The sequence below is a fragment of the Hyperolius riggenbachi genome, chromosome 12, assembly GCF_040937935.1.
Source record: "Hyperolius riggenbachi isolate aHypRig1 chromosome 12, aHypRig1.pri, whole genome shotgun sequence".
In the NCBI taxonomy this organism is placed as follows: domain Eukaryota; kingdom Metazoa; phylum Chordata; class Amphibia; order Anura; family Hyperoliidae; genus Hyperolius; species Hyperolius riggenbachi.
The window spans coordinates 202,233,132-202,258,746 of NC_090657.1; the positions used below are offsets into that span (position 1 = coordinate 202,233,132).

The window sequence follows — 25,615 nt, forward strand, 5'->3', positions numbered from 1 at the left end:
TGGGTATTACCGTAAATCTCCCAGCATACACTGTGCCAGCTGAGGAAGAGCTATACCGGTATAGAAAATTTGCAGTTCTGCAGTGCCGGGTGAGAGAAGATTGAGGCTTCCATATAGGTGGCTGGTTCTATAGATATATAGATTTATACATACTTGGGGCTTCCTGCAGCCCCATCCGCTCAGATCGCTCCCACGCGCCATCCTCCGCTGTCTGCAGCATCGGGGAACCGGGTCCCGTCACTGCCGTCAGTCGGCTCCAGTCTATGCACGAGAAGTGCGCCCTCTACGTATCCAGCAGCTGCTGGAGAGATACATAGAGGGCACACTTCTCGTGCGTAGACTGGAGCCGACTGACGCCAGTGATGGGTCCCGGTTCTTGAACCGGAGGACGGCAGCGTGAGAGCGATTCCCCCCCATATGTGCAAAGCAAAGTCAAATCGGTGAGAAGAGACACATTGGGTTGCAAGCACTGGCACTACGATTACCTCCCTCTGCTTCTTCCAAGACGGCACCTCCTCCCTGTTGGCCCGCAGCATCTGATCCCCAGGATGCCAGGTATGTGCTGCACCAGCACAGCATCACTTATCCGCTAACAGCAGATTAGTGATGTGATCACCAGCTGTGCTTTCTCTCTGACTACAGAGGTGCCTATGTGACCCACTGTACCCATGGATACAGTACGCTGGATGGGCCGATTTACATCCCATCGCTGGAATGCCAACAGCAGGTGAGTGAAGCAGCGCCCCACATCTTGGAGAAGGGGGGGGGGGAGGTGGAGGCGGGTTGACATTTGGTGAGGGGAGCTGCCTCTTCATGAAAGAACCACCCCGCCTCCACAGCAAACATCCATTGGGGAGGTGGAGATTAGCTAGATAATACTTAGTTCCCATTAAGGCCATACAAACTCCAGGCAGGTTGGCAACTATCCATATGAGGTTATACTACAGAAAACAGTATCAGGGCACTAACCCTAGAAATATACTAACAGTAATTAATTACAACTCTGGTATCAGTCAATGTACAAGCTAAATACCAGTACTATACTAAAATCAATAATAAGTAGGGCCAGAAGGCGCTGTGCATTTCACTGAACTGCCAACACACACTAACGGAATAGCAACCTAGCTTTTCAATGAAACACTGACTTTACCGCAGTGCAGATAGCAAGTTAGCAACATGTGCACATTCGGCAATATTCGCCAAGCCCCGCGTGCGCACTGACTCAGCCGCAGAAGGAGACGTGAGTGGCCAGACACTCCCTCTCCCGCCGAACTCGATTTCAGCTCCGCCCTCCTGTAAATGGGCGGAGCCGCCGAACAGAGAAGAGCGCTCCCGCCATTTGCTGACTGCTGAGGTAATGCGGTGCGTGCATTGTTTTTGACTCTTGCTGAGCACGCGTCCTAATGTCACTCTTGTCATCCAAGCAGCGTGTGTGACACTGTGACTGCGCATTGCTGTGCTGCCCAGGAGGAGCGCCATGTCCCCTGGACAGTCTCATTCAGCTATATATATACATGCGTGTCAGTGACGGTGCACATAGGGAATAGTGGCTCCTCTCACAGCTTCCCATTCCACACACGTGCTGCTGCTATGTGACCATTCAAGGCTGCATTCGTTTTTCCTCCCTTGACCCGAGTTTCTTGTGGCCCCTTCGCCTTGCATGTGCACTACTACGGTAGCACAGTGACCTCACATTGGGCTCTATTCACAAATCTCAAACACGACTTATTAATCACCTAATTGTTAAAAATAACCTTTTGCCACATTTACAAGCAAAATAATCACTCAAAGTAAGTTGCTCCCGATTAACTTAATTTAAATATTACTTTTCTTACCTTAAGTATATTACATTTTTTCACTTTGGGAACTTAGTAACAGATAAGGTGAAAACAGGGAAACTGGTGAAAAAAGCTTTGAATTATGCCCAATGTATGTGTTACCTCCATGTACGTTAAGGTGTTGTCCCCCTTATGCATACTCCTTCCATATATTAATTTTAACCACACTTCCATTGTCCTGCTGCCACTTTGGGAAGCAGCACCCCTAGTCCACAACTACACAACACAACTACAGTAATCCAGACTTGAGTGCATTGCTGGAACTGGCTTTGTAAAACCTTCCTTGCGTTTTGTATTGGGCATGTGTGATGTTTGCTTTAAAAAAATAAAATAAAAAATCAATATGTAATGTGGCCAGCCATCACATCTGAAAACTACTGTCTTCTAGACCTTTTTCTTACTACTCAGTTTTTCCTTGCTCCCCAAAAAGATGAGGGCAGCAGAGAGGCAACTTGCAGAGCTGTGTCCCCCAGTTTGAACCCTAGCCAGGGCACTATCTGCAAGGAGTTTGCATCTTCTCCCTGTGTCTGCAAGGGTTTCCTCCAGGCACTTACCTCTAAATTGTCCCTAAACAAAAGCCCTACACACGTTCAACAGCGGTCTTTTACGCAGCACAGTTATCAAACAACTTTAGTTTTGAAACAACCCAAAAAAAGTTTCTTGCTATTGTTCACACAACTGATAAGACATCCAACAGTTGGATTGACGTCTTATCAGTTGTGTGAACAATATCAAGAAACTTTGTAGGGGTTATTTCATCTTGTTTCACAGCAAAAGTTGTTTGATTTTGAGCATTTGTATGGGGCTTAAAGAGTCTCTGAAGCGAGAATAAATCTCGCTTCAGAGCTCATAGTTAGCAGGGGCATGTGTGCCCCTGCTAAAATGCCGCTATCGCGCGGCTAAACGGGGGTCCCTGACCCCCCGAAATCACCTCGGTGCAGCGGGGGATCTCTTCCTGGTTGGGGCAGGGCTAACCGCCGCAGCCCTGCCCAACACGCGTCTGTCAGCGCGTATCTCCGCCTCTCCCCCGCCCCTCAGTCTTCCTTCACTGAGAGGCGGCGATGCGCCGCTGATAGACGCGACTAGAGGCAGCGCTGCAGCCGTTAGCCCTGCCTCTAGGAGCAGCAAAATCTATGACCAATTGGGTCATTGATTTTGCGGGGGGGGGTTGGGGGTGAAGGGACCCCCGTTTAGCCGCGGGATAGCGGCGTTTTAGCAGGGGCACACGTACCCCTGCTAACTATGAGCTCTGAAGCGAGAATTATTCTCGCTTCAGTGTCTCTTTAAAGGAGTCATCAGGCAAAGTCTAGTAAAATGAGTGGTACTTACCGGGGGCTTCCTCCAGCTCCAAACTCCCAGCATGTCCTTCGCCGCAGCTCTTCCCGCAGCCGTTCGCCGCAGGTCCATCCCGGTTGCGGGCGATTACGTCAGAGCGACCTCCAGGTCGCTCTGTACGGCGCCTTCGCAAGCGGCGCTGTCAATCACCACCACGTGGGCCGGAGCGGACTGCGCAGGCGCATTTAACGTGCTGCGTTATACTCAAACGCAACGTGGGCACTGTGAACAGCCCATTGATTTTTCATTGCTGTGAGTTGGGCTGCGTTACAGGCTGCTGTAACGTGGGACTATAACGGAGTACATTTGAATTGGGCGCAGGATCCAGCTGTTATATAGCTGGTCCTGCTTCTGCACAAGTCCGGGCCGAATTAATTACTATTCCCCCTCCAGGCCGCCATGGATAGTGGGGGAATGAAATAATTCGGCTTCCAGCGATTGCTGGAAGCCGAATTATGATTTTTAAGCAACCTCGGCTCCGTTTTCTGACGGCGCCGACGGTACTCACTGAGCGCCGCTATAGACCGAATCCCTTTATAGTCTATGGCGGCGCTGTCTGCGCCCAAATCTAGCAGCGCTGAAAAGCACTGCTCCGCTATAACGTCCCACTGTGAAAGCAGCCTAAAGCAGGGGTCCCCAACCACCGGGCGGCAGGTCTGGCCTTTCCCCCTCTCCCTCCGTGGCCTAACTATGCTAGCTATACTGAGGTAAATATGCTAGCTATACTGGGCTAACTGTACTAGCTATACTGGGGTAACTATACTACCTAACTATACTGGGGCAACTATAGTCTTTATACAGGGGCATCTATTAGCTACCTATACTGGGTGCAACTATACCTAGATACCTACTTACCTATATACTACACTCCAAATCGGGGAAAAAGGTAGAGGGGTAGCTGCCGCCACTACCCCCGGGCCCCAGAGAAAAGTTTGGTCAGGATAGCGGGCCCCTGGCTGAAAAAGGTTGGGCACCCCTGGCCTAAAGGAACAGTTAAGTGACAAGACCGTATACGCTGCACAGCGCTGCTGAAGATGCTGGCACTATATAAATACTAAATAATAAACAAGACAGTTTTTAGGAAGTGTGCACAGGAGAAACCGTTACGGTTAGTCAGTTATCAGAGAATTAACAGTTGGTTAGGAATGGTCAATGAGATACAAATAATTTTAAGTGGATGCAACATTATGCAAATGTATGCAGCTTTAAAATGAACCAATCGAATCCTGCTGAGGTAAAATTTGATTGGTCCATTGTCAAGCTGCACTAATTTACATATTTTGCATCAACTCAAAATTTGCATCTCATTGACCACCCCTGCAGTTGGTTTCTGAATCTGATAATGCCTGTGCAAAAAAAAATAAAAAAATACTCAAAATAATTTTGATAGTACTTTTCTATCAACTTTTTGGTAGAAAAGTTATTCTAATTTGAAGATGAAACGTTATCTACTAGGAGTAAACTCAGGAGAAAAAGGGAATTGCATATGGACCATTGTAAGGCCTCCTTTCCACGGACTGCTGTGCTGTGTGCTCAGCAAGCAGTTGCCAGGCTGCAGTGAGCAGTTACCAGGCAGCAACAAGCAGTTTCCGGGCAGCAGCAAGCAGTTGTAAGAGTTTGAGAGGCATTTTAATGCTTATCAGAAGTTCGTGGAAAAGAGGCCTAAGAAAAAATGGGCTCTGCACCACATCAAGAGGAACCCAAGTGCTGTGCGTTGCTATGGATACCTGCATTGCAAGCAGCTCACAAGTGGGAAGAAGAGCCTAAAGTTGATTTTTCAGCCCATCTCTAGTGTGGACTCACAAACCTAATGCAAGTTTTGTGAGGAGACTCCATTAGGTGTCATTGAATTGCACATTGGAAAAAAAAATCATTTGTGGCCTTTATCTTTAAAAAATAAATCACTTTTTTGTCATTCAACAGTTTCCATCTGCAAAAGTTTGTTGTTTTTTTTAGAAATGTTATCTACATTTTGAAATTATTTGCTCTACAGTGAGATTAAAATCTCCTGAGCTGCAGTAAAAACTAGGTCAATGAGATGCAAATAATTGTGACTTGAGGGTAGGAACACACAAGGCAGTGTGGGAAAGGTAACATTTTGCTGCTTGTGCATTTTCTGATCGTTTGCGGTTTTGTTTCGTGCATTTTGCGTGCTTTTTAATGCGTTTGCGGTTCGCATATATAAATCTAATGTGTTTTGTATGCGTTTTTTATGCAATCACTAGGAAGTCAACAGGGAGTGGACATAAAAAAAACGCACTAAAACGCAATACCGCTGCATCACCATTGACTTTCATTGGGCTTTATTCTCAATGACTTCCCGCATGCGCTAAATTCAGTGCGGGAAATTTGCGATCAAAACATCGGCATGTTGCGATTCACAAAATTTTCCGCATGTTGTTTCCGCATGCGGTAAATGTGCGGTAGTAATGCGGAAAAAGGTGCGCAATGGCTCCCTTTGCACAGTGATTCTGCATTGGGAAGCATGATGTGCGTTTTCATGGCGCCAGGAAAAGGCTGTGTTTTTGGCAATTGTGACCACTGCCTTATGCTAGGTACTCACCATACAAGGTACTTTTCCGTTAGCCGGGTGCATGCGGCAGGTGGCGCTAATTACTATTCCCCCTCCATGGATAGTAAGGAAAGATGTAACTCTGGTGGAGTTTTGTCCCCACCTACAGGATGCGCCCAGCTAACGGAAAAGAACCCCATACAATTTTGTGTTAGATAGATGGTTCGATAGATCATTTCCGTCATGTCTGATATTATTTCCGATCATTTTTCTGGTCAATTTTGCATAGAAGTGAATGGAAATTGATAAGAAAAGATAAGAGAACCGAGCGAAAAAACCAATCGGACGGAAAATCGACCGAAAAAATGCATCGTGTGTACCGAGCATTAGAGAGTGAGTACCCAAACTGCAACCTAATGCTCACTTATTTATCTCAAAGTGCCAGCATGGTATTTTAACATCCCTGGTGTTCAATTTCCCCAGGATTTCTGTGCGAAAAGTGATCCAATTCGTTCTCATAACCTTTTTTTTTCTTGTAACTTGCTAAAATGTGTCAAGCAAGGGTCTAGTATACAGTGCAGGAGAGTATTGACATGTATGCACGTCAATACCGTTCGCAGCACATTTTGTATTGACGTGTAAAACCGTCAATACGGCCAGGGAGGTTAAGGCCTCTTTCACACAGGTGCATTATGAGTGTCTTTCATCTGCAATTACATGCAGCCAAGTAGTAGAGCTTGTAACCTCCCACTTGTCATTGTTTAACAAGCGGTGGCATTACACGGGGGCAGAAAAATACAACACGTTTCTTCTGAGCACAACTGAGGCCAGATGTGACTTCCATGATCTGGGCTGCCTCTTCACTGCCGATGCACAGGACCAGCTGACAGGCGTTGAAATCATTGTTTTCTGTGTGAAAAAGTCCTAATCTGAAAATTATACCCAGCATAGGTAGCCAGATGCCACCATTCTACCCCCCCCCCCCCCAATAAAGGTAGCCGGGTGGTTCTTCCCCAGCATAGTTTGCTATTGGACTCCCCCAGTATAAGGTAGCCAGATGCCCTTCCTTCCTTATGGCTGCTTTCAGTGGGACGTTAAAGTCCCACGTTACAGCAGCCTGTGACGCAGCCCAACTCACAGCAATTAAAAATCAATGAGCTGTTCACAGTGCCCACGTTGAATACGAGTATAATGCTGCACGTTAAATGAAAGTGCAGCATGCTGTGCGTTATACTCCTATGTGGCTGCGTTAAGGGGCCCATACACCTAACGAATTTCCCGCCGATATACAGCCGATCCGATCACAGTGATCGGATCGGCTGTGAAATCGCCGCGCACACCGCTGACAGAACAATCGATTTCTGTCCAAAATCGATCATTCCCGTCGAGCCGTCCGTGCGGAAGATTGTTCTCGGTCGCCGGCGGGTGGGGAGTGCGTCGATAGCGGCGTTCGAATGCTCGACGGCCGACGCTAGCAGCAATACATTACCTGCTCCGGCCGGTGCGACTCATCCTCTGTCCCCGCAGATTCTTCTCCGCGGTGGGTTCCGGACCGGCTGCTGCTTCATTGAACTTCCTGTCCCGGCAGGAAGTTTAAACAGTAGAGCGCCCTCTATTGTTTAAACTTCCTCCGGACGGGAAGTTCAGTGAAGACAACCCAGCCGGAAGGGGGGCCAGCGCGGAGAAGAATCTGCGGGGACAGAGGGTGAGTCGTGCCGGCCGGAGCAGGTAATGTATGCGGGCAGGTGGGGGCAGCGGCAGCACCAGCACCCCCACCACAGATTGTGAACGGTTTCAGGCTGAAATCGATTCACAATCTGTTTGCAGTAAAGGTGGCCATACGATCCCTCTCTGATCAGATTCGATCAGAGAGGGATCTATCTGTTGGTCGAATCTGATGGCAAATCGACCAGTGTATGGCCACCTTAAGACTGCTTGCATATGCTCAGTAATGTATGTCAGGAGAGGAGGAGGGGAGAGTCCACTATTGTGTCTAGCCACATGGCTAATTAATATTCACTGCACTGTAGTGTTGTCCAGATCATGAATGATCCGGACCTTTTTTGTGAGTCGAATCATCCAGATCATCACAATGAAGGATTCGGTTCACAGTGGATGTCTGGAAGAAACGGGAACTGCAGCTTCTGTGCACAAGCACAATCTTCCTGCTGCATCTCTCCCTTCCTTATTAGCACCCTCAATGTGCCCTCATTCTCCTGCACCTCTCACTCTGCTGCACTCCTGCTTCCCTAGTAAAATGTTTCCAAGATTCTGTTCAAAGATCTGGATCTTTTCAATGATCCGATTCGAATCATCCGAATCATTGAAAAGATCCGAACTTCCCAAGATAGCACCAAGAGCCCCATAACGCGGCTCAATCTGACGTCCAACTTCAACATCACCATGCGTTTCGTTAGGGGCACGTTATGCGAACTTAACGTCCCCTAAAACGCAACGTCTTGGTGTGAAAGAGGCCTAAAGGACAACTGTAACAAAAGAGATATGGAGGCTGCCATATGCATTTCCTTTTAAAAAACATGCCAATTGCCTGGCAGTCCTGCTGGTCTATTTGGTTGCAGTAATGCATGAATCACACCAGAAACAAGCATGCAGCTAATCTTGTTATAACAGTCAGAACCACCTGACCTGCTGCAAGCTTGTTCAGGGTCTATAGCTAAAAATATTACAGGCAGGGGATCGGCAGGATAGCCAGGAAACTGGTATTGCTTAAAAGGAAATAAATATGGCAGCCTCCATATACCTCTCACCTCAGGTATCCTTTAGGCCTCTTTCACAGTGCGATGTTAAAGTTGCATGTTAGAAAATTCAACGCAGACTAACGCACAGCAATACTAAGTCTGCGACATTCACAGTGCACATGTTGCGTTTGTGTGTCACGTGTAGTGCAGGGCTATGGAGTCGGAGTCAGGGCAATTTTGGGCACCTGGAGTCGGAGTTGGAGTCGTTGATTTCATAAACTGAGGAGTTGGAGTCGGATGATTTTTGTACAAAATCCACAGCCCTGTTAGGTATTAGACTAAGGAGTCTGAGTCTGAGCCATTTTGGGTACCTGGAGTTGGAGTCGGAGTCGTGGTTTCAGAAACTGAGGAGTTGGAGTTGGAGTCGGAAGATTTTTGTACCAACTCCACAGCCCTGGTTTTTAGAAAGTGCTGCATGCAGTGCGTTATACACGTTATTAGCTGCATTGGACTGTTTGCACATGCTCAGTAATGACTTGAAAGCATACTTTTCATTGCCTGTATGCGACAAAAACGGGCATTAAGTTACGTTGCGATTTTTGTGGGGGGCGTTGCGTTGTAATTTGCGTTGCGGCTTTAACATCGCATCAAAACGCAACGTCCTACTGTGAAAGAGGCCTCAAAGGGAACCTGAAGCGAGATGGATATGGAGGCTGCCATATTTATTTATTTTTAAGCAATACCAGTTGCCTGGCTATCCTGCTGATTCTCTGCCTCTATTACTTTTAGCCATAGACCTTGAACAAGCATGCAGCATATCCGGTGTCATTCAACTTCTGTTTTCATCAAAATAAAAGCACTTCACAACTAACGTATCCTGGCCGAGGGCTTTAGATAGGAGTCACACTTGTTCAAATCGCAGGCAATTTCACGCAATGTGAAATGGCACTGCAAAACTCAAATAAAGTATTCCTATGGGCCTTCTGCAATTTAAAAAAACATTGCAATTTTTTTCACATTTAAAATTGACAACATGCCCTACTTTGTTGCATACCACGTTTTAATTCTCATTGGCAACCATTAACTGCTGTAAAAAAAAAACACTTGCGTTTAACCAGAAACATGCATAGTGTCCCAAAAAGGTGTGAAAAAGTTTCCCACACACACAAGTGTGACTAACTCCGACCAAGAATTGAACTTTATCCCAATCAGTAGCCTTTTACATGAGAAATCTATTCCTTTTCACAAACAGAACCACAGGGAAGGCGATGAATTCTGGTTATCCTGCTGATCTTCTGCCTCTAATACATTTAGCCACAGACCCTGAACAAGCATGCAGCAGATCAGGTGTTTCTGACATTATTGTCAGATCTGACAAGATTAGCTGCATGCTTGTTTCTGGTGTAAATCAGACACAACTGAAAGGCTGCCAGACATCTGGTATTGTTTAAATTGAAATAAATATGGCAGCCTCCATATTCTTCAGTTGTCCTTTAAAGAGGAGCTGTCAGCCATACTATGCCAGGATAAAAACACACACATATAAGTAGATAACTACTAGCTCTACTTACATGATAGATGTATTGCACTGTCCACGAATTGATTTGAGTTAATTATATAAAATAAAAAAAGGAAATGCACAGAATCCTTTTCCCTGGCAGGGGCCATCTTTAGTCCCTCCAGCCAGTGTTGGCGTCATTTCATCCCTTACCCCCCCCCCCTCCTCCCCACAGCAATAGCCATCGCTACTGTAGTGGCATCCCTGCATCCATGAGAACCCCCCAGCCCTGCTACTATATCAATAGTGATTCCCCCTGCATTTACCCTCATCCCTGCAGCATCCATCTCGTCTCGCAGCATAACAGCGCTTAGCAGGGAAGAATAAATGCAGCTCCAGCGCCTGGAACCATGTTGAGGAGAATCTGTGTGCGCTGCATATATTCTTCCCCGCTAAGCTCTATAATGCTGAGGGCCGAGTGGGGATGTTACAGAGTGGAGGGATAATGCAGGGGGAATCCCTTTGTAAATAGTAGCAGGGCCGGGGGTCCCCATGGATGCGGAGGTGCCTGCTGCCCCCCAGAATAAAGGGACGGAGATGCCTGCCGGACTTGAGTGCGGGGAGGGGGCGGACAGTGCAGACGTGAGCAGGGCCGGATTTGTACCTTTTACTGCCCTAGGCCAACTATCATCAGCCGCCCCCTGACCAACCGTAAACACTCTCCCCTCACACACCTCGCACGCACACACACAATTTTCCCATTTTCCCCCAGCAAACATATGGAGTCTTGCACAGGACAGAAGGAAAACATAAAGAAATGCACCATGTATGTATTTAGTTTTTAGCCTGTTCAGTGTTCTCCCCAGAAATTTTTTCCAGCCCGGTGGCTTGAAAATGTAGCCGGGTGGTATGAAAAAGTAGCCGGGTGGGGCGAGATGAGAGAATGCAGGGCCGGTGCTTCTCTGCTTACAGCATAGGAGGTGAACTGATGACAGCTGGGTGCTCACCAAAAATAGCCGGGTGGAGCACCCGGCTAAAAGAGCCTGGGGAGAACACTGCTGTTTAATTCCCCATCATCTGTGTCTAATCACCAGGGCCGCATTTGTACATTCTACTGCCCAAGGCCATCTGTCACCAGCTGGGTCACTCTCTGCTCGAATAGGTTTCTTCATTGTGCAGGCATGAGTGTGTCCGTACTGGGCATGTACAAGTAAGGTCTGTGCAAGCCCAGTAGAACTAAGGCACTTGTGCAATGCTTTTTTTTACTCTGTAACTGGGCATGTGCAGACCTTACTTGTCCATACCCAATACAGATACACTCGCTCACAGTCACACTTGCATACTGAAGATACCCATTTAACTAGAGAGGAACCCAGCACTGGAAAGGTGGGGTAGAGGAAAATTACAGGAAGCCCCTGGACTACCCCCTCCTCCATAGAGGCACCACAGCTGTCAGCAAGCCCTACACACCCCCTTTATAAAAGTACCACAGCTCCCAGCGTGCTCCTTCCCTCCATAGAGACACCACAGCTCCCAGCATGTACCTCCTCTTCCATAGAGGCACTACGTTCCATATAGTATCGGTTATCCCCTAAGGCCTCAAAGATGGCTGCTGGGCCCCCCAGGCCTCCTCCAATGTGAATAGTGGTCCCCTGCAGAACATTTTCAGTGGAGCGCGCTCACCCATCTGGCTGCCTTGCTCCTCTGGTGGCTTCATCCTCGTGGGTGCCTCATCTCTGTGACCTGACGGCATGTACACCCTCAAGACGGAAAAACATGCAGAGGAGCATGCCAGCTGGGTGTCGGTGTGCTCTGCTGCGAAGCTCTGGGGGACCACTATTTACTTAGGGGAGACCAGGGAAAGGGGGGGGGGGGACATGCCAGATGGCACTGGGTCCCCGAGGGAAAACAATACTATATGAAGGAGGGGCATGCTGGGATCTGTGGTACCTCTATGGAAAGGGTGGGCTCTATGGAGGAGAGGCGCATGCTGGGAGTGGGAGGGCTTGCTGGAATCTCTAATGCATCTACAGAGGGGGGGAGGGCATGCTGGCAGCTGTAGTAACTATATAAATGGTGGGGAGACTTACTGGGAGCAGTGGTGCCTCTATAACAAGGGATGGTGTGCTGGGAGCAGTAGTACCTCTCTATAGAAGTGGGGGGCTTGCTGGGAGCAGTGGTAGGATCTCTATATTAAAGATGGGGGAGTTTGCTAAGCAGTGGTAGCTCTATGGAAAGGGAGGGGAGCTTGCTGGGAGCAGTGGTGCCTTAATAGAGAGGAAGGGGACAAATGGACCACCTAATGCTGTGGGGTGGGAGAGAGGGTGTCAGGACTCAGAAGCAGGACATGTACTCACATGCATGCAGGCCAGGTAACAGCTTCAGAGACTCAGGCCACATCAATCATCCAGCTTCCTGCAGCCAGCCATAGGAGTCCTTCTCCCCATGTGAGCTGAATTCCGTTCAGCTGAGCCCTCTCCCCTTCCCCCGTGCTTTGCTGCGTGTCTGACTCGTACCGGAGGGGGAAAGGAACTAACAGCTGCCCCGCGTCTCCTAATCTCTGCAGAAGTTGAAGTTCTCCCTGGCCAGGCTGAACTGCAGGCTGCTGAGGCTCACGGAACTGTATAGTTTCTGCTTCTTCCCGCCGGTATCTTCCTCCACGTGTGCCTGCAGCCCCGGTCACCCAGCCTTCAAGTTCGTGCTGTGCCTGGCCATCCACGCTTCCTGTGCTGTGCAAGTGCAATCATGATATCAAATCATTCATTTTGGCCGCCGGATCCACTATCCTCCACCATTACACAAGCAGCTAGCTAGCACTGTAATGTGAGGCAGCCAGACCCGGTCCGTTTGCGGCCGCCCTGCATCAGAGTTTGAAGATAGCAGAGGGTGGCCGTGGATGGATCGGTTCTGGCTGCTTGTGTAATGGTAGAGTGTAGCCGCAGGCCAGAATGAATGATGGCGTGGGCAGGAAAGCACTTTAATAGTGTGTTTGCTTTGACACCCATCAGCCGCCCTAAACAAGGGCTGATTATCTGCCGCCCTAGGCCACTGCCTAGGTTGGCCTTGCCAGAAATCCGGCCCTGGACGTGAGGCGGCCAATGAGAGAGGGATAGGCGTGAGTGACACAGGCTGCAGCCAGTAAAGGAGAACTCCCCCACCCCACCCCAGCCCCAGCCTGCACTGCAACTTCTCTTTTGTGGCTAATTGCTGGGTACTTTAGAGCTGGGGACATGAGGATTCCTCTGTAATTAATAAAATAGTAAGATTTGTTGTTTTTTTTAAGTTAGGCATTTCTTTTTTAGCATCATTTTTATCTGTATTGCAGATAGAAATAGGGAATTGATTTTGGTTTTTAAGCCTAACAGTTACTCTTTAACCACCCTGGCATTCTATTAAGATCGCCAGGGCGTATATAAAACTACATACCTGAATAGGAGATGCCCAAAGAAATACCATAAAATCTGGGGCATATGGGAGACCAGAATTATGGACCCTACGGACTCTGAATTTTTTCCAATACTGATATAATAATTTTAGTCTCTCTGATCTATGAGGATTAAACCACGCGGAGGTAGGGGGTCGGGGGCAACTCGGGGTACGGACGGTCATCTCTTCTTTCTTCTTTTTCTCTTCTTCTCTCTTCTCCGCTTCTGTCTTCTTCTCTACAGGGTGGTTTCTTGGATACTGGCAACCCAATATGTAACACTAACCTGGTACCACAACGGTGTTTATGCAACTGTACTATACTTGACATTTAAGTGGGTTTGTATCAGGAATCTCTCTGATGCATTGTCTTGTATTGATAACCACAACTGTACCTCATTGTTCTATCACATTGTCTTATGTTGTAATGTTTCTTTTAAAAAAAAATAAAAAATTTTACTGTTAAAAAAAAAAAAGATCGCCAGGGCGGCTGCGGGAGGTTTTTTTTTTTAATAAAAAAAAAATCTATTACATGCAGCCAACTAAAAGTTGGCTGCATGAAAGCCCACTAGAGGGCGCTCCTGACGCATACTTCTGATCGGCACCGGCGATCAGAAGTAACAAGAACCTCCTTGTTTTGCTTTCCTCGTCGCCATGGCGACGAGCGGAGTGACGTCATGGACGTCAGCCGACGTCCTGACGTCAGCCACCTCCGATCCAGCCCTTAGCGCTGGCCAGAACTGATTGGTCCGGCTGCGCAGGGCTCGGGCGGCTGGGGGGACCCTCTTTCGCCGCTGCTCGCGGCGGATCGCCGCAGAGCGGCGGCGATCAGGTAGCACACGCGGCTGGCAAAGTGCTGGCTGCGTGTGCACCTTTTTATTTGAAGCGGATCGGCCCAGCAGGGCCTGAGCCGCACCCTCCGGCCGTAATGGACGAGCTGAGCCATACTGCTAAGGAGGTTAAGGTTCCTTTTGGTTCAGTACACATCAAGCCTGAGCTAATGTACCCTTTAGCACACCGGCCGCTGTGATGTTTAGTGCGTTGTAAAACATCATAAAGTACCATATAGTCCGGCGTATAAGACGACCCCTAACTTCTCCAGTTAAAATTTACATTTTGTGATATACTCGCCGTATAAGACGACCCCTCTTGACTGTTGGACATTTGTATACTGTACTGTATGTACTTGTGCTATACTGTATAAACAGGTACAGATACTGGTGCTGTACTGTATGTGGTACCCAGTATACAACAACCAGCCAATCATGGCAAGCGATGTACCTTACCGGCTCGTTGTTGTATACAAAGTCTTCTTGAATTGGTCAGCTATCCCTGTCTACAAGACTACTTGTACAGCTGCTTTCATGCGGTCGCTGCATATGGTGGGGATGCAGCCGCAGACGTTTTTGTGTCACCCCCCCCCCCCCCACTATATGTGGCAACCGCAGATTCTCCAGTCCAGCTCAGAAGTTTCAGCACCTGCCCTATAAGACGACACCTGGCATATAAGACGACCCTCGACTAGTCTTATACGCCAGAAAATATAGTAGTTGTTTTTTTTTGTTTTTTTTTTGCTTTCTAATTTAGAAGTAATCTTTTTATTTTTCTACCTTTTTATTTTTCAATGCTTTTATTTAAACAGATAAAGAAAATAACATACATATATTGTAAAAATGACACTATTTTGCAATTACAAAAACCTCTGGTGATGTCATTAGTAGTGTTGGTGTTCATTCGCGTATTATTGAGTTCTAAACACCCGAATTCTCTCGAACAGCATGCTGCAGCACCATATCAGTACAGAATAAGCGGATGGAGTCAGTGTGTGTTTACTTACTTGTGCTTCACGGCGCACGTCATGTGACTCCATACTTCCTCTTCCGACTTTGGATGCAGAAAGCTTTGGTGTCATGTCATGCGCGCCGTGCAGAGCTGTATTTTTCAGAAGATAAGATGCTCCTGACCATAAAATGCACCCAAGTTTAGAGGATAAAAACCTGGGTAAAAAAAAAAAGTATACTAAACCTGGTGCATCCATGGTGAAGCGGCATATTGTGGATTATGCCCCCTTTGTATCTCATGCCCCCTTGTATCTCTTGTGTCCTCCTGTGTCCTCCTCTGTTCCCCTTGTGTCCTCCTGTGTCTGCCCCTGTCCTCCTTGTGTCTTCCTCTATGCCCCTTTTTGTCCTTGAGCCCTCCTCTGTGCCCCCTTTTGCCCTCCATTTGACATTACGGCGGGTTGGAGGTTCGTATTGGCAGGCATTTACAAGTCAGGAACTTCCTACATTTGGACTATAAGATGCAGTGACTCCCCTCCCCCCCCCCAACACACACTTTTAGGGGAGAAGAAGTGAATCTTAAGCTGGCCACTAACGGTCCAATTTCTAGCGAAAAATCGTTCGAGCGATCAGAAATTCTGATCGGATTGGTTGTAAATAATCTCCATTGGTGGACACAATCGATTATGAACGAGTGAACAAAAATGTCGCCCGAATGAATTTTCGTCGAACGAAAATTTGGATTTTCTTGGTGGTCGTGATAGATAGGAAGCAATGATTGGTTAGTTGATGGTGTAGTGAACGATTTTTCGTCCGATCAGAATTTCAGATCGCTCGAACGATTTTTCTCTAGAAATTGGACCGTTAGTGGCCAGCTTTAGGCCTTGTTCACATTACAAATCGCCAGCGCTATCACAAGCACTGGGCGATTTGGTTAGTGATTTTAAATGCGCTTTTCCCTTTGCTTTGCGCTTAGAAAACAAGCACATTTGTGGAGCAATTTTTTTTTTTTTTTTTTTTTTTTACACTTCCTGACATCAGTCTGGAAGTGAACTCTTTGTATTTATTCATAAACGCACTCGTGAATTCGCTATTCAAAACTCTTTTTCAAGAGCTTTGCGATTTCCCTATACTTTCTATTGAACACAAATGCTCAGAACATGTTACGGGAACCGCATTTGCTATTCAATAGAAAGCGGAGCACTCAAGTATGAACACTCATAGCAAATCATTTCACAAGCACTTTTAGAGTGATTTCAAAAATCGCAATCGCTTAAAAAAAACACGAAAACGCTTATAGTGTGAACAAACCCTTATAGTAAAAAAAATCAGGGCTGCGGAGTCGGTACAAAAATCATCCAACTCCGACTCCTCAGTTTATGAAACCACCAACTCCGACTCCAGGTACCCAAAATAGTTCCAACTCTCCGACTCCAACTCCAGATACCCAAAATGGCTTCTACTCCGACTCCTTAGTCTAATAATTACCAGGGCGATGGATTTGGTACAAAAATCACCCAACTCCGACTCCTCAGTTTATGAAACCACCGACTCCAGGTACCCAAAATTGCTCCGACTGCTCGACTCCGACTCCAACTACACAGCCCTGCAAAAAATACAGCAAGTGAACTCCCACTGACCACCTCCACTTGTTCGGTACTGATATGGTGCTGCAGTGGGGTGCTGTTTGGGAAGATTTGCATGTTCAGAATTCAATAACACAAATTCAAATACCAAACTTGTTAGAAGTAAACATTTACATCTACTATAAGTACAAAATAATTATCGTTTCATTCATCGTCCTAACAGAATTGAATAAATTGTGAGAAATGAAGGAATATTCAGGGATGCTGATTTTGTCTTTACCTTTGCCAGCTTAGTTTAAGCAGATTGGGCCGTGTTGAAGTCGCCATCTGCAGCGTTGTGGCGTGAATATCTTCTGTACTTGTGACTGACCATAAGAGCAGCAGCTTTGTCTGCTGAGAAGTCTTCAGGAACAGTAAGTCACACAATCTTTTCAGTCACCATTGCACAAAGTTAATGCATTAATGCACCCATAAACACAATGACAGTGTTGTGCAAAATGACAATACCTGAATACAAGAAAGACCAGATCATGCAGCACAGTATGAGTACAAGGTAATGCTTAGTCAGTCACTGGATGGTAGCATGGAGATTAGGCAAGTTAGGTTCACTCAAATACATAGCATGGATGCACAGTAATGGAGGTGCATGATCAGGTAGGACACAAAAGGAGGAGGACCCTGCCCAAAGGCTTATAATCTAGAGGGAGAGGTAAGGACACGAAAGGTAGGGGACCAGAGTTCAGCTGTGGGTTTAGAGCACTTGTGAGGAGTAGTAGGCCTGAGTGAAAAGGTGAGTTTTGAGGGCTTTCTTGAAGATGTTGAAGGAGGGGGCTGCCCTAATGGGTGGAGGTAGGGAGTTCCATAGTGTTGGAACAGCTCTTGAGAAGTCCTGGAGGTGTGCATGGGACTGGGTGATGCGGGTGCAGTCAGGCGAAGTTCATTGGAAGAGCGGAGTGAGCGGCTAGGTGTGTACCTCCTGGGTAAGATTGGAAATGTAGGTTGGGCAGGTTTTGTGGACAGATTTGTAGGCCAGACACAGTATCTTGAATCTGATTCTGGACTGGATAGGAAGCCAGTGGAGAGATTCAAGGAGGGGATCCGCCGTGGTGGAGCGATGGGAGCAGTGGATAATTCTGGCTGCCGCATTCATGATGGACTGCAGTGGGGCTTTTCGGGTCATAGGGAGACCAGACAGAAGGGCATTGCAGTAGTCAAGGCGGGAAATTATGAGGGCATGGATGAAGAGTTTATAAATGTCCTATTTCTGCATCTTTAGTGGAAATAGGGCGTTTATAAAAGTCCAACTCCTTCACTAAAGCGCACTTGCACTGCAGGAGCACACTGGTGCACATTCACGCATTTGGACCCTTCAGCCTATGTTATAAAGTACTTAAAGGAGGTACTATAAATTAGATGGAAGATGAGTGCAGGCACGTCTCATACAGAAGTGCAGCTTTTGACTGTGAACTCTGACCGCTGCAGATTATCTCCCCTGAGATCCAAATACCGGTAGGTTACAGAGTGCTTAGAGTGGTGTAATTGCACCCAGATTGAATGGCAGCCATCACAAACCTGTGGACACCACAAAGTGCATCTGTGGGCAGCACAGTGGCATAGTGGTTAGCGCTCTTGCTTTGCAACGCTGGGTTCTAGGTTCGAATCCCAGCCAGGTCAATCATCCTGCAAGGAGTTTGTATGTTCTCCCTGCGTCTGCGTGGGTTTCCTCCGGGCACTCCAGTTTCATTCCAAAAACATACATATAAGTTAATTGGCTTCCCTCTGAATTGGCCCTAGACTATGATACATGCACTACACAATACATGCATAGACCTATGACTATAGTAGGGACTAGATTGTGAGCCCCTTTGAGGGACATTTAGTGACAAGACAATATACTCTGTACAGCGCTGCGTAATATGTCAGCGCTATATAAATACTTAAATAAGTTAAGAGAAAACAATAATAATTGGCTCAGTGGAGGGTCATGTAGCACAATAGACAGCAGGTGCTAACCTCCTTCTGGTACACTTTAGGTTCGGGTCACACTACATGCATTTTCCACTATCTGCTGAAGGGAAAAGGCATGCGATTCTGCTAAGTGTGACCCTTGCCTAAAGCTTTTTTTTATGCTTTGAATGATAATTGTTTTTATACAGTTTTCCCTTGTCTGTCATATATACTGCACATGTACGTTCCTCAAGAGGTATTAGAAATAAACATTTTGTGAAGTTAGGGCACAGTCACAGTTGTGTCTTCGGGAAACGCAAATGATTCTCTGCAAGCGGTTGAATACATTCATTTTTGTTTACAGTGTTTTTGGTAAGAAAATGCATTGGTTGTGCGGGAAAGTAGTGCAGGTTGCATCTTTTTTTGAACGCTGCACAGAAACACTGCACAGAAACGCTGATGCCTCCAGAAAATGCAGCAAACAATAGAAAATCATAACATGATTTTTCCCATTGCGTCACAATACTGCTGAAATGCACTAGTGTGATCGCTCTCTTAGGCCTTTTGCTGTTTTGAACATTAGGCTGTACATGAGTAGATGATATCTTTAGAAATTAAGTGACTATGGCTATCATTCATAAAGCATTCCCGCATGCGGAAAAGCGTAATACCGCTGACTTTACCGAGCACTGAGCAAGTTGTGAATTCATAAAGCCTCTTTCCGCATGCGGAGCTGACATTCCCGTGCAGAGTAACAACGTACCGCCTTGTGCAGTGTGGATACACAGGTATCCAGAAAAAGTAGCAAAATGTTCATTCATAAACATTTCCGCATAGCGGTATGCGGAAGGGGATTACCGATCCCCTGGATGTAGCGGGAAGCTTGCGGAATACATGTAAGTGAATGGGACGGACCTCCCACACATCAGCAGAGAGAGCACCGCATGGAGGGACTTAGCCAGCTTTTCTGTTTCCGCATGCCTACCGCCCGCCTGCCGACACCATTCTCCAGAAAACCTCCGCACTGCTACCGCCCCAGGCACAAACTTTATGAATGACCACCCAGAAGGATAAACTACCGACGGCGGTATTCTCCCGCACGGGTTCCCCTTACCGACAGCCTGTTCATGAATGATACCCTATGCAGACCACATAAACAAACGCTGTATCTCTTTCATAGGCAACAACTAAGGAGATATCTTTGGGCCTCATCACCAAATGTTGCCCACAGCAAGCGGGTGTATCTGGGTCTGAGTGACAGGTTTGAAAGGGGAAACTCTGATTTCTGTGTTCCACAAGGCCGTTATACTAGAGATGTTTGCTTGCCTAAACTTATTAATGTTTGTTTACAACCTGGGTAACAGCTTGTGCTATAGTTTCTGTGTTCTGTACTGAATGTTTACTTCCTGTGTCCTGAGCGAACCTCCTACCACAGATAAGATCCTGTTATGTTACTGTTTCAGTGATTTGCATTATCGCGCAAGCGCAGTTTTTCTTTACATTACCAATTAACTCTGCTCACTCCATAGAATATGCTAGAATCAAACCAACAAACGCTGTTTCAGGCAATACGTTTAAAGGTCTCACGAGGCCACTAAAGAGATGTAGTTTTACTTACCTGGGGTTTCTTCCAGCCCCTAGAAGTCATTTGGGTGCCTCGGCACAGCTCCAGGCCTCTCCGGGATCCTGCTGGCAGCCTGTAAGGATTGCTGACCCCCGATGGGTTGGAGTCTTCTACGCATGGGCCCACCCACATAACCAGGTGCAGTATGCTTCTTATGACGTGGGCGCTCACACACACGCGCGCGCGGAAGGTGCCGATCCACCGGGGGACAGCGATCCTTACAGCGGGATCCTGGAGAGGACCAGAGCTGCGCTGAGGCTCCCAAATGACTTCTAGCAGCTGGAAGAAGCCCCAGATAGGTAAAACTAGGTTTCTATTTTGGCCTTGTGAGTCCTTTAACCATTTCAGCCCGCGGGGCTTTTTCACCTTATGCATCAAAGCAATTTTCACCTCCCATTCATTCGCTAATAACTTTATCACAACTTATCACAATTTATTGACCTATATCTTGTTCTTTCCGCCACTAATTAGGCTTTCTTTGGGTGGTACATTTTGCTAAGAATTATTTTTTTATAAATGCATTTTAACAGGATTAATAAGAAAAAAATGGAAACAATTCATTATTTCTCAGTTTTCGGCCATTATAGCTTTAAAATAATCCACGCTACCATAATTAAAACCTATGTATTTTATTTGTCCGTTTGTCTCGGTTATGACACCATTTAAATTTTGTCCCTATCACAATGTATGGCGCCAATATTTTATTTGGAAATAAAGGTGCATTTTTTCCGTTTTGCATCCATCACTATTTACAAGCTTATAATTTAAAAAATGTTCGTAGTATACCCCCTTCACATGCATATTTAAAAAGTTCAGACCCTTAGGTAACTATTTGTCTTCTTTTTTTTTTTTTTTTTTTTTTTCATTAAAAATTTTATTTGGGTCATATTTTGGTGTGGGAAATAAACAGTTAATTTTTTATGTTATTATATATGTAAATTGTAATGTAAAAATATGTAGATGTAGTTTTACTATTTGGCCACAAGATAGCCACCTTGACTTTTTTTTTTCCCCCTCCTTGTGCTTCTCGCTAAGCGGAAACACAAGGGGGATGCGGAAATTTTTACGTGCAGAAAGACTAAAGCCTCTTGTAAGAGCGCTTTGGTTTTTCTGCTGGGGACACGGCTCGGTGATCGGGAACCATGTTCCCGTTCACTGATCCCAGGGCTACCGGGGGACACCACGGGGGCGCGCCCGCGATTGCGCGCGGCAGCGCTCCGAAGCGTGGCACCGCACCGCAGCAGAGCAGCCGCATGGATGTGAGCTTCACGTCCGGGCGGCAGAAATGTTTGACTAACTGTACAAGGTGTATTGCAAGCTTTCAAAACATTACGTTTCTTCATCAGACATGATAGAGAACTGGATCAGAAGCTCTGAACCTTTTTGATTCAGTTCTGTATTATGCCTGAAGAAGAAAATTAAAAAAGGAACAAAATAAAATATTGAATAAAATTGGTTATTTTTTACAGTGTTCATTTATAATTTATTTAGTCAGTGTTTACCCATTGTGAAATATTTCCTCACCCTTATTTACATTCTGAAACGTGTCACAGGTGGCAACACCTTTAGACCGGTCAGGTGCAGCTCTGTGGAATGTTTTTTTACTGAGAGTTCGGAAGCCAGTGCAAAATATACTTTGCCTCCCAGAATGCTGTGGGAGGAGAATTCCACATAGCTAAATAGCCTAGGCTAGGCATCAATGACAGGGCGGGACTACATACCAATATACAGCAATGTATAGATATAGCAAGTGTTTCTGATGCTGAAACCAGAAAAAAATAACATAAAAGTGGGTATCCTGATTAATTTACTGTATTCACCTATATGTCACTACAGTACCTCTTTACTGTTTTGAAGGCTTGCGATGAACCATGTACAGATAATAATTGAAGGTATTACCTGAATCAGTGTTTGTTGGTTTGATGTCACCATATCTGCTCCGCTAATACCAGATCATACTTCACTTGCTTTTCCACTTAATAGGGACCTGTGCTAATTACACCCTGTCAGTGTATCTGCTCTTAGGAGGTAGGTTAATGTTGATAGTGGAAGAATCCTCTATTACTAGCTGAGTGGTGACAGTATCATGTCACTGTTCATAAAAAAACAAACTACTCCTCACTTGTGCTATTTCCCATTTACAGACAGAACAGCCTTTAACTGCTATATGATATTGCTGACAAAAGGTGGATAGCTGTGTGACATTGGCTCCCCAGTGAGCAGGTCCCTGGACAGCCTTGTCCTCCCCTCATTAAGCTTGAGGGACTGTCTTGGGGTCTTCCTGTTGTTTTGGAAGCTTTAATCCCCAGGTGGGAATTGTGCCCAGAGATAAGATGGAAGGTGTGAATATCCCCCTGGTGTGGCTATATTAACATTCCTGACCTAGATGTGCCATAATGCAGCTGGAGGTGACATTGTGCGACCTGTGTACATCTGTTGATTTCATTAATTCAGACTATACACAGGAAATATATACTGTTTCCTAATACACATGAATGATCACACTGGCACATCTGCATTTATGCTACCAGCAATATAAGAGATTTCAACAGAATAATAGCTTAATAGCAGTGACTTACGGTAATAATAGCTTTTCAGTGACTTTTGTACACATGTGCAACTTAATGCACAAGCAACGGCATGACTTTGCACAGCCATTACATGCACATGCACTGACCAACTAAACAACTAACTGTATACACGTGGCCAACCTGCACGATAGTTGGTCAGTAGATCCGCCGGTTGGGTTGGGAAAATCGCTTGTAATTATTTGGTCGTCTAGCCGTTTACTGCCCGTACAAACGCCCAACCTATCGTCCATCACACAAGTTGGAACGATAGTTAAGCAGATGCTCATGTTTACGTGCTTTTAAAGTGCCCATATGCTAGTTTATTTTCCCCAGCAGATTCGGTTACTGTGATCAAATCTGCTGGAGATCGATGCTCAAATCGATTGGTCCAGATGAAGATCTTGCTTGCGTGAGGGTAGAGTGATAGCGTCAATAGATGTCTAATGCTAGGTACACATGATGATATTTTCTGGCAGTTTTACTTCCAACATGTCTGATCTGATTTCTGATTGATTTTCCATAGAAGTGAACGGAAAATCGATCTAAAAATTGATCGGCAATCAGATTGGACAATTTGGAAATAATCGATCTGGCAGTAAATTGCAGCGTGTGGCAGGAATATATTCGTCTCTGATCAGATTCTGATTAGAAAGAGCGCCCCAACATAACATCCCAATGGTTTGGGTCACCATGAGCCATCCAGGTAGTCTATACTTCTTGGTCCAAGCCATGTCTCCTAGAGCCAGATTAATCCACGCCTTGCACCAATGAGGAGCAAAAACACTGAAACAGCTGGTATGCATGTTGGATCGGTATGGCTTTGTAAAATGAATAGGCTGTACATGAACAATTATTGACGTGTGTCTGGCTTTTAGGAGAACAAAGGATGATTTTCATATTCAACAGTGATGTATTATGGGCAATCTTTCTTGCTCACGTAAGCATGAATGTTTACAATGAGAGAGCTTATTTCGGCACAATAGCCGGGGCCCGAATTCCATGTCCCCCTGAGTTGCTACAGCCCGGAGGGGGGAATAGTAATTAAGGACCTAATTCACACTTAAAATCGGGAAACACTTGCACGAGTGATAGTAATATTATTATTTATTGGATTTATATAGCGCCAACATATTACGCAGCACTGTACAATAAATAGGATTACAGGCAATGGTTACGGGTGAAAGCACAATACAGGTAATAGACAATAGATACAATACAGGTAATAAGCAAAAAGATACTCCACACAATACAGGGATAGTAATACAATGCCAGATCATACACTGGAGTGGGAGTGGTAAAAATACAAGTTTCATAGATCTGGGTAAAGTGCACACAGTCAAGTATGATACACAAGGGGAGAGGGCCCTGCCAAAGGCTTACAATCTAGAGGGAGGGGTTGGTGACACGAAAGAGGGGGTGCATCAAGAAGTTCTTGGCAGAGAGCCACGATTTTGCCACGATTAGCCCGGTAAAAAAAAATCACTGTATACTTCTGCAATTTCAGTCAGCGCTTTATAAGCACTATGCAGTGATCGCTACTGAATCGCCTCAAAACTGCTGCAGGTAATGTGGTTGCGATTGGCGCTAACGTTGCAAACCGCCCGCAATCGGCGCCAATCGCGGCAGTGAGAACAGGGCCATAGGGTAACTAAGCACTAGCACTTTAAAAAGCACTAGCGTTTAGGTGTGAATGGGCCCTAGCGGAGGCCGGGAGTTTCTCCAGGTGCATGATGAGGTGTCGTTTGGCTTCACCCTGCGTCCAAATTGCCTGCCACAATGTTGAATGTACGCTAATTGCAAATATCTTTTGTTTTATGACCACATGAAATCATTTATATTTACCAAAGGTACATATAGATTGTTTGTGGCTTGCATATTTTGGATTCAGGATTTTATACAATAATTAAGAATTTTCCAAGTGAAAATGCGGTGTGAGTTTAGTCTTTAAAGTAATCCTGAGGTAAATACAGCACAAGGATTTATACTTACCTGGTGCTTCCTCCCGCCCCCTGTAGTCCCTTGGCTCCCTCAATGTCTGTTTGGTCCCATCCATTCTCCTGCTGTCAGCCCCGGTGCTTGCGCGGCCAGGTGCCTCCTCAATCACGCTCCTGTGACTGGGAGGTTTCTGCACCTGTGCGGTTAGGTAAAACTTGTAGCTGCGCTGGTGCAGAACGCTCCCAGCGATTGTAGCACGATTGAGGAGGCACATGGCCGCACATGCACGGTAGTTTCCGACTAGCTCAGTCGTGTACTTGACCTTTCGCTGTATTTATCTCAAGTATACTTAAAAAAAAAAAGAAGGGACTCGCTGAACTGGATAGGTCCCTATCAACATCACAATCTTATGGTCTGATTTGACCATTTTGTTATGTTTATAGGCGCTCTGCACACGACTGGCCAGCTCTTGTCTTGTTTCTGTTCTTGCTTTCTTGCAACTACGCACTGACAGTGTTTGCATTCATATTCCCTGCAGTGCTGGGCTTAGTTGAAAAACATCTGTTTGTAGCTACTAGAGTGCCCCCTTAAGAAGAGGGATTGTGCTTGCATGTCCAGTCACACTCGTCCTGAGCTGAAGGCTCGGCTCATCCGTGCTCAGATATGGCTGGAGCATGTCAAGCAACTTGTTGTCCTGTAACTTGTCGTACCTGAGTACTCGTGTCTTTCTGTGAAACCTGAATCGGCCTTACTTAAGGTATATTTACTTTTTGCTAGACTAATTAAAAACAATGTCAGATGTGCTTAACTGGCAATCCCATGCACCCACATGTTTTAAAACAGCATGAATGTGGTTTTGGGACGTGGACT

The 25,615-nt window shown here is 46.1% G+C and overlaps 1 long non-coding RNA gene across 3 annotated transcripts in view; it reads left to right on the top strand.

The window, feature by feature from the left end:
• Window positions 1-1,290: 1,290 nt before the first annotated feature.
• Window positions 1,291-25,615, top strand: part of LOC137541183 (uncharacterized) — a 231,266-nt gene continuing 206,941 nt past the window's right edge. For 2 of the 3 annotated variants that reach the window (XR_011025100.1, XR_011025098.1), the window contains exons 1-2: window positions 1,291-1,354; window positions 16,959-17,082. This is a non-coding gene — a long non-coding RNA (uncharacterized lncRNA). Of the gene's footprint in view, window positions 1,355-6,015; window positions 6,079-16,958; window positions 17,083-25,615 lie in introns of those variants that run through there. The other variant, XR_011025099.1, reaches the window with a different exon arrangement.